This window comes from Helicoverpa zea, chromosome 1 (assembly GCF_022581195.2).
Source record: "Helicoverpa zea isolate HzStark_Cry1AcR chromosome 1, ilHelZeax1.1, whole genome shotgun sequence".
Lineage (NCBI taxonomy): Eukaryota > Metazoa > Arthropoda > Insecta > Lepidoptera > Noctuidae > Helicoverpa > Helicoverpa zea.
Window position 1 is genome coordinate 3,601,840 of NC_061452.1, and position 9,752 is coordinate 3,611,591.

Consider the following 9,752-nt stretch of genomic DNA (forward strand, 5'->3'; position numbering starts at 1 on the left):
AACCATTGTTATCATCGAAAATTTCATAAGGAAGAAAATGAATCATAAGCGACAACATTGCTGAATACAGCGAGATTGGTCAATATGCCATTCTTGCTAACCTTTCATGTTGCCATGTTAAAATCTTGTTCAAAGCATTCAAGTCAAAGGTCTAAAACTCAAAAGAATAGACTTAGCACAACAGAACCACTATGAGTTAACTACTGCAGTACCTACCTGAGTAGGTAGGTAGGGTTTAAGTATGGTAATAGATCGGAGTACTACTCCTACAAATGGATCCTCTAATATACCTACACAAAAAGAACCAAGTATGATACCCACTCAAACACATGTAGGGACACCTATAAACAAAAAGACAACATGATCCTCAACTGTTTATTTGTAATAAACAAATAAAACAGACATCAAAAGCGGAGGAGCGTTTGGGTTCCCATTTCCTATTAAACGAGGCACGGGAGCGTTAACTCTTGTGAACAACAAACACGCTCGTATTGAAATGTGTTACGTACTATTGTATAAGATGCTCGTTTTGTAGCCAGGGATATTAAGGCTTTGGTAAAGGTGGTTAAGGCTCTGTAGTGTAAGATATTTGTTTCGTATAACTTGGTTTAGTAGTTACAAGATGAGAAGAGGGTCATTCATATGACGTCGGCCGTACAGGCCATAGGTTCAAAATTATTGCCTTCAGCAATATATAATCTGCCAGACAATATTTCAGGTTTCGCTATCGTCACTTCGGCAGTTAATACCTTTTAATAATTAACGGTAATCCTGTATGTCATAGATATCTCTAGATATTTTTTTGTTAAGTTCAATTTCAATAAAGATAGTACCTAAAGAAATGTAACGTAGTCTTAATTTAACTCAAGGGTTTTTCTCGAGAAACAATTTCAAACGAAAAGGATTAAGATCTCCCCAATCTAGAGAAGATGAAATCCAAATAAAATTCAAGTACCTATCTAAAAATTCCCACAAAGCACTCCGAATATAGAATTCAGAAGAACAAGCACCATTTAAAAGTAAACACAGACCTTTTAAATTTTTGTTTAAATATTAAAAAGCGTCTGAGTGTAGGTAAATCTATTTGGCGTTTCGCAACATTTTAATAGAATTACGCCGGGGTCCGGGCTGCCTAAAAGCTCGGATATAATATCATTACTTTCGTTTTCGTCAGAGAGCGCGACACTAAACCAATTATGAGGAGTTTTGAACGTAGTTTTTGGTGTAGCCGGCCTATCGCGTTTCAAAGGGTTGCGTTTTTAATGGGCGAGGTATATGTATAGAACATTTTTAGATGAAAATGTTGGGTGTAATTTTTTCTTATTGCGTGTTCGTGGGATTTTTAACGATGATTTCCTACTTAAATATGTTTTATTGCATAATTCATTGAACACTTTTTGTGAAATAAATATATAAAATAAATCCAACCAGTTGACTTTACAAATTATTAAACCGATGAATTTTATATAAACAAATAAAAGAAACTGACTCCAAAAGTTACACATAATCTATAATTCCTTTCAAAACTCTGTTTTCACGAGACCACTGCATCCAACGATCTTCAAAACCCAATCAAAGTCACAACACCACACCTTATTAATTCACACAGACTTTCCTAATTACATCATCAGCTAGACAATGCAATATTTATACAGTATCAACTATACAGATGTTCAGTAGCATCCAAAAAGTCTTTCCCTGTTCCCACCATTAAGTTAACGGTTCCTATAAATCTCTCTGGAAGGTTCCTCGCGATTCTTTTGTTTTCCTTGGTTCAGTGGAATCGAGACGCATCCGTAAATATTAACTTTGGTGAGCTAGGGCTTCCCTGAGTGGTCAGGTTGGTACATAAGCTGTTCGTCTCTATTAGGTTGCTGGGAAATTGGTTGTAGTGGTAAGATGGATTTGTGATTGCGCATGGAACTTTAACTAGAGCAAAGCGGCTGACGCTAGATTTAAAAATCAAAATATTCAACAGTGGTAAACGGTAAACAAACGGGAAATACCAAGTTTCTGGATAGTTCTTTACTATAAGTCATAAGACGTGTAACCTTAGCTGGCACAAACAGGGTTCTTTTTTATTTGGATATTTTCTTTTGTTCGAAGACACCAGTTGTTTTTCTGCTCTGAAAGAAACTATACTCATTTATGTGTCAGACACCGCTGAATTACTAAAGGTGCATTTTAAAAGCCAGCTGCTGACTGCAGCTGCCGACCGCACTTGCAGTGACTGCATGAAATCGGTCGATATTTGAGGGTACGTGCTGCTGCCGCTTCAATCCAAAACGATCCGAAACTTGCTCGCGGGAGGACTTAATGAGCGCATCCGGCCATGCTCTCGCTGTGGCGGCATATTGGGCTGACATAGTGTAGTCTCAATATATGACATGTCATCGACACGAAAGAAGATGAAGAAAAATCCAAAACGATTGTGCAAATGCTTACAAAACAGTAGAAGTAACTATTGAGGTAATCTGTGGCAGTGGTGCAGCAGCAGCCGACTAAATGCAGTCACGGCAGTTGCAGTCGGCAGCTAGCATTGAAAACGCACCTTAAGTATTACCTGTATAGTTTGTAATCAATAATGTGTATTTATCGTCTCTTCAAGCGGTAACTAATGAGTTAATAATTTAAACATGTCTCGTCACTAAATAGCCGCATTGTTTTCTACGAACGTGTAATCATTGTTTATACTGTGACTTTGCGTATGATTTTGTTTGTTTTGTAAGCAGTAGTTAATATTATGTGTTTGATAAAACAGCGTGTGTAATAATTATGGTTGGCGTAATGTATTTTCGTAATAAGTATTTATAAACAGAAAGATTACTCAAACTGGATAGATCACACATTTGTATCAAAAACAGAAATGATCAAAAAAATCGACTACTGAGTATAATAATTTGGATTCAGATTATGTTCGAATTAAACGTAAATTATTGTAATTGGTATACATTTTGTTATCAGACGTTTTACTGATAAAATAAGCACAGCGGTGATAAATTATTGCAGCCCCATATATCAATGAGATAACTTATGATAACATCACAAAACATTTGATAGTTTATTCATTGGATACCTATAGGTACAAATAGACGTAAACTAAATAAGGTTTTTTTGAAACTTGGAACTTTGTATTGAAATATATGTAGGAGGAGCCCAGATTGGTCTTTAGCTGTAAGTATCAGACTGGAAACCGGTATGATGACTGCTATCGATAAAGTCAATGTGCTAAAAATACAGAAGGTATAAATCGCATTGTAATTAATTCAAAAAAATCAGATCATATCACTAATAGTTAGGTAATATTCCTGTCAATTGGTGTAAATAAATGATAATAATAGTTACATAAGAAAACGAAGTGCGAAAGTTAATTAATATGTCTCATTGCCAATGTTTATTTATATGCAAGTGAAAGGTGAACGTGCGTTCATTTATAAATATCTATATGTCGCACAGTGAGTGGTCAAGAAATAGCGCGTACAGAAATAAGTTTCCGTGGTGTAGCGGTTATCACATCTGCCTAACACGCAGAAGGCCCCCGGTTCGATCCCGGGCGGAAACATAGTTTTTGCCAAACAAAGTCTGATATAAGACTGGAACTATAGTTTTAATTAAAGACTACAAACATGAACTTAGTTACTATTTTTCGCATTTTTGCCTACGTACCTACATAGGCTAGGTTCCTGGTACATAATTATATTTTTATTACGAGTGGCATGATAAAACCACACAAACTGTAAGTTCATAAGATGCGAGCCTAATTCACCACGGCACCATCTTACTTACCCAGAGCTCTCGTAAGTTAACCAGTAAAGACCTTACAAAGAATTCCATTTTCTAATTCCTTAGGTACTTTCAACAATCAAATTTTCCACAAGAGGAAAGAAGGTACATAATACAGTACGACGTAAGTATTTTTCCAGGCTCAATAAGCAATAAATATATACCAAAGAGGTTTGCATAGCCAATCAACCATCAAAGCAAACAAATTTCTGCAAATTGGGGTACGCAACTACAATATGGAAAATCTATCGAAGCGGAAGGGACAAACGGAAATACCCGAAAATACTCGAGAATAGCCGAACTTCAAGTTGTTTATTTTTGACGGTACATTACGTTTTGTACAATACAAATATTTTGTTATTGAAAATTGGTCGGTCAAGTCTGAGGGTTGAATGTTTAGCATAATTATTTGCTTAGTAGCTTATTGCTGATTTATATTGTTTGGGTCAGAAGGTAAAGTCAGTAAGCTAAAATGAAACTCCTAGTAAGTTTAAACAAACGCAAAAAAAGCTTTCTTAAATGCCATATCATCATTTCTCTAATTAGCTATGAAATCTAAAACAAGTCCTGAAGACTTGTGTGTCTTAGCTATAAAACGATTTATAGCTCACAAATAATTTCAAAAACACTAAAATCCACATCAAACGGTGCCACTAAAACGAGAAACTTCTAAGCAAGTACTCACTAATTACCCCACCTAGCTCCCCGACTAAAATAGACGCAAACAAAACCTAGAAAACTACCACAAACGACTTTTTTATGAACCCGTAAGGAGAAATAAACAAGGACTTATCCACATCACCATGCAATTAGTTGCCCACAAAACTTCGTGGAAATGTCCTCTAAAATGAGGCGGTTGACCCACTGACCCTATGGTCACCAGTTAAGCCTCTATGACAGATGTTTTCACGGCAAAAATTGCTACAAGACACGCAGGCACGCGAATCGCTAATAAATTGTTCAATGTTCATTTAACATATTCAGTTGACTAAGCCGGAAAAATGTTCAAAGAATAAACAGGAAAATAATTCAGTGGAACCATTTTTTAGGCTTCTACTTTTTACGCTGTGGTCCTCAAATGAACGAATGACCTTGCGTCGCGTGACAAAAGGAAATTGTACGCAGCCACCGAAAATAACTTAATTAAAAGGGTAAGATATCGAGTTACTTCCTTAGTATTTATACTCACACACAATTATTTACTCGTATACCTTTTTTATTTTCCCACGGGGTGTAATAAATTAAGTTTTTTTGTATCGCGTACGTTTTTCCCTTACATACCGACAATATGTTTTCCTTTGAGCTGTTTTCCTTATCAAGGCACTTCGGAACTCAAATGGAATTTATTTAACACGAAATTCACATGGAAAATTCTGTTATCGTCTCAATAAAGGTCTTGAATGAGTTTATTATGGACTTTGTCGATATAGCTTCGTTATAACAACATAAATATATCCACGTTAAAAGAACCCATAAAAACATTGATTTCCTATAATTTACAAAACATAATAAAAAACATGACAGCGATTATATTTTTTTTACCAAAACAACAAAAACATCTTAGGAACCTCAAAAATAATAAAAGCCGGCCCACATGTCCTATCTCACGTGTAGCACCCCAATATCTTGGGGTTATTTTATTGATAAAAATGTTGCCTATCGAAGCATTTGAGGGCTGAATGCAACGATTGCAACCAGCTGATATGGAAGTTGGTATTTTGATTTTTTCCACTTGAATTCACGAAGGGTGGCCATGATAAGGGGCGGGATATGTCTTGAGCGTTGAACGATTTTTCGTAAAAAGATATTTTCAACATAGGTCGTATATATTGTATGGTTCTTTCTAAGTACACTTATCTTGGATGCCGATGTCTGGGTCAAGGTGAAAGTCAAACCTTGAGGGAACCTGAAATTGCGTCACCGTTTTGAGCAAGAGCTGTGATTAACGCTCATTTCGTCTCTGCATGAGTGAGAACCCACTGTCCCACTGCTGAGCCTGCAGAATTTTCTATAAAAGCTTATTTTTATCATTGCCGATCAAAAACTTCTTTAGGTACATTCAAAAAATCTTTTATGCAAGTATTTTTCTAATATCAACGCTACCGCTTACAACTTCAACCAAACCCGCGGACGAATTTTCATAAGCCAAGGGAAACAGGCGGAAATTTTATGTTCGATTCGAAGTCCAATAAATAGCTTGTTACGAAATGTACCCCATTTGACGAGTGGTATGTCACAGTGCGGCGGTAGGGGCGGTTTTATTACGTGGGGACAATAAACTATTTAGCTAATAGTAACTACACGGGAAATTGGGAAATAATTGAAAAATTGTGCAAGTAAATGTATGGAAAAAAATGTTGGTGGTTAGCAAGAAAATTGAGCGTCAGTACGCTAGGCAAGTATTCTAAAAATTTTACAACTCCCCGTGGTTCCACCCGAGTCCCGAAGAAACGACTTCTCACATTCGGTTAAGTATAAAGTAGCCTTATGTCTTTTCTCAGGGTCTAGACTACCTGTAGGACACACAATTTCATTCGTTCAGTAGCTTTAGGGTGCAAACGCGACAGAAAAACTGAATTACTTTCGCATTAAAATAAGATATTTCGCATTAAGGATTAATAACAAAATAATTGGCGCCAACACCTTAATTAACATTACCTACAGAAAAATAACATTATTAAGCTAATACTGAACTTATAAAATAAAAAGAAGCACTAGGCAAGGCGCCTTTCCTATCTTTTTTACAACGTTAACGAGCAAACCCGCGGGCATAGCTAATGCTGTAATTGAATTTTATGCTCGATAACCAGCCAGTGAACGAGGTTTTACCTTCATTACTAGTGCTCTTAACTCTTTATTAGCTCTATAGAAATGTTAACGGGGTTATAACTCAAAGTTTAACTGTACGTTAAACAGGAGTTAGGAACTTGTGGTTTAGTAGAATCTATACAAGTTCATTATGTCCTTACTTTTCTTTTCTTCGTTAGATTAGTTTTTAAATCTAACTGATTATACTATGTTGAGGGTCGTGCCGGATTCTTACCGGCGCAATATTATGTCATCTTTCTGCGTAGCCTTTTCCCAACTATTTTGTGATTTTCCTCCATTCTATCTAACCTGCAGCTGAAAGCCAATGTTTGCAGCTGAAAATTACTTGGACCGCCTATCTGACCTTCTCAGTTAAGCGAACACCATGCTACCCATTACCGTCACAATGTAAATACCATAAAACCACTTACCAATGTGAAACTATTAATTTACCCATAACCCCATCACTTTGCGATCATCGTAAAAATATCAATAGTGCTCCAAGCCTGCCATTAACCGGGTTAGTACCCTGGGACGTAAATCAGTTGAAGGTCGTACATACGACAGGGTTGATACATCGCCGATACAGGCGGGCACGTGATTTGTGTGGTAACTGCTTCTTGCCATAGATGAGTGGGTAGAAACGACAGGAGATACATTTGTAGAAGGTGAGATGGGTATTCGGAGTTTGGGAATTACTACCCGAATCATTACAATATGTTCGGATAGTAAGGATTGATTCCTGAAGAATATATTTTGTATATGGTACTTTTATTTAAATAAAGCTGGTCAAGAAAATGCTAGTTGGTCTTCGTTTGTTTTATCCATAAGAATTATGTTTTTTCAACAGATTTAGTAACTATAGTGATTGGAAGTACGGTTTTCGCAATAATCGTCAAGAGACGCTAAAGTTTCAAGAACCTACCAACCTAATTTGAAACGAGATGCAGAAGAAGACTGTTCGAAAAATTCGTATCAACTAAAAAAATATTCACTCTGACCCTTTCACCTGATACTCTTTGACCTCCAGTGAGTATTCCCAAAATGTCGAACGTCGTAAAATAATATCATTCTATATTTCTTTCTTATCTTAGCAACGTACTAGGAATTGATTTTGGCAAAATTTCCCTGAGGGCGATCATTGGCGGATACGGATGTAAGTAACAATTGGATTGTCTCCCCTTTTCCAAATCTACTTTATTATAGATATGATTGCGTATGATAAGGTACCTATAGTATTATAATAGAATTTGAATTGATAATGGCTATTTAACTACAGGGTTCAGCTCATGGGTTCGATAAAGTATCTAAGTACTTATCTACTGTTTAGCTTCCTACTGATAGATTTGAGTGAGAGGCGAAAACTGTCTGGAAGTTTTAGTAAACTGTATATATTAATAATGCCTGATCTTTGACCCGTACTTTATTCCTAAACGCGGCTTAATGGTGGCAAGTCAATTTACGTTTAATGGTGGTACAAGTCTCCGTCTATAATCTATAAAGAAACGTATCATTCACGAATATAACTGCATCTAGAACGTTTTCAAGTTAGAAAATAACTTTGTTGACCTGTATAGAGGTCGGTAACCAGAGATAAATAATCTGCCTGAGATAGGAGAATTCCCAGGACTGGGACTGTACGATTCAAGCCTCTCTGTAACTTAAAGTGAGTAGTTGTTCACTGCGACACCAACGGTTGTGAGAAGATTGAATTAAATAATACAACTTCAAGATATAGGTATTTTTGTGTTTTAATATTTATTTCTAGTTTTTTTTAGGATTTGATTTTGGAGTATCTAAATCAATTAGGTACACCATACTCTTCTTATTGCCCTTATCCCAATTTTATTTGGGGTTGGCATAGCAGTTTGCTTCTTCCTTCTTCCATTATCTGAACTTCTGAAGTCATCAATGCTCACAAGTTACCTACATACCGACTTATTCAGTTTACTCATTGGCATCATCATCATCGTCGTCTGTTGGCAGAATGTATAAAAACAACGACTTTAACGGGAAACCCTATGATGAAACTCTAAAAACAACAGCGGAGGATTTCAAATGCCTATGAACGAACATACTCAATTCGCTACTTACTCCGAGAGAATAATGTCTAGAAATGGAACATAGCAGACTAAACATATCCAAACGTATTCCAAAAACATATTTCCCAGAACTTTCCAAACATTTACATTTAAAAGTAGGCCATTTTATTCAGATTTCCCGACCGTTACCACGGCCCCGTCACGTAGGCTTCAAACAAAACGTGTGAGTATCATGTATCAAATAAAATGATGGCCGATTCCATTTCGGAATCACGCCACGGATGTTTTATTTGAGAAACAAGATATATTTATGATTGAAGTTCGTTTGTTTTTTTTATTTTTTTGGCTTTTGTTTTTCTTGTTTAGGTGATTTTGGTTTTCTTAATCGCATGTAACCTCTCTGAAGGTTTTGCCCTTTTCACATAGCAAGTCATTTCAGTGGTACTTAACTCCCAATCTATCAGTAGGTTTGTAATTTTATAACTGGTGTCCTCGTTTTGTTCAAAGTACCTATGATTTTTACATATGAGCAGAATAGATTTCAAGTCTGAAAAAGTTGTAGGATTAGAAAAATGGCAGCTTCCTGAGAAAAAATATTGTACTTGCTGTAGATAGATATCTACATCCGCCAAGGCAGAATTTGTATCAATAATACTGATCTACCTTCCATATCCATCATCGCAAATTGGCCTTATTGTGACTGATCATGCAGCCCTTCTGACTGGTCGTTGTCAATTTATACTGCTAAACGTAGGCCCTCTCAAGGAGGGGAACGTAGGGCTAAGTAGTTTACGCAATATCTAAGTCTATTACCACTACAAGATATTTCCATTATAGTGGACTTTGGACATTTTGGCCGAAGTTGGTTATTGCAGTGTATTGGTTGAGATGTAGGAGGCTACAAAACGGGGAAGGATAGAATAGGAGCTACACCAAGTCTAGATTTACATTCTATGATCAACTTTATGTAAAAATAATCAATTTGGAACATAGGTATTTAATTCTGTTAAAGGCAGGTGAAATTAATTTAACTATCTATGTACCTAAGTCAATACCATGAATTCTTTGTCAGTTTTCCCGACTATACAATGGACATAATTTATTAAATATTTTTTCCCT

General features: G+C 36.2%; 1 non-coding gene across 1 annotated transcript; it reads left to right on the plus strand.

Moving 5' to 3' along the window:
* Positions 1-3,489: 3,489 nt before the first annotated feature.
* On the plus strand, positions 3,490-3,562 carry Trnav-aac. The gene has a single exon. It is a non-coding gene; the product is annotated as a tRNA-Val (tRNA).
* The last annotated feature ends 6,190 nt before the right edge of the window (positions 3,563-9,752 follow it).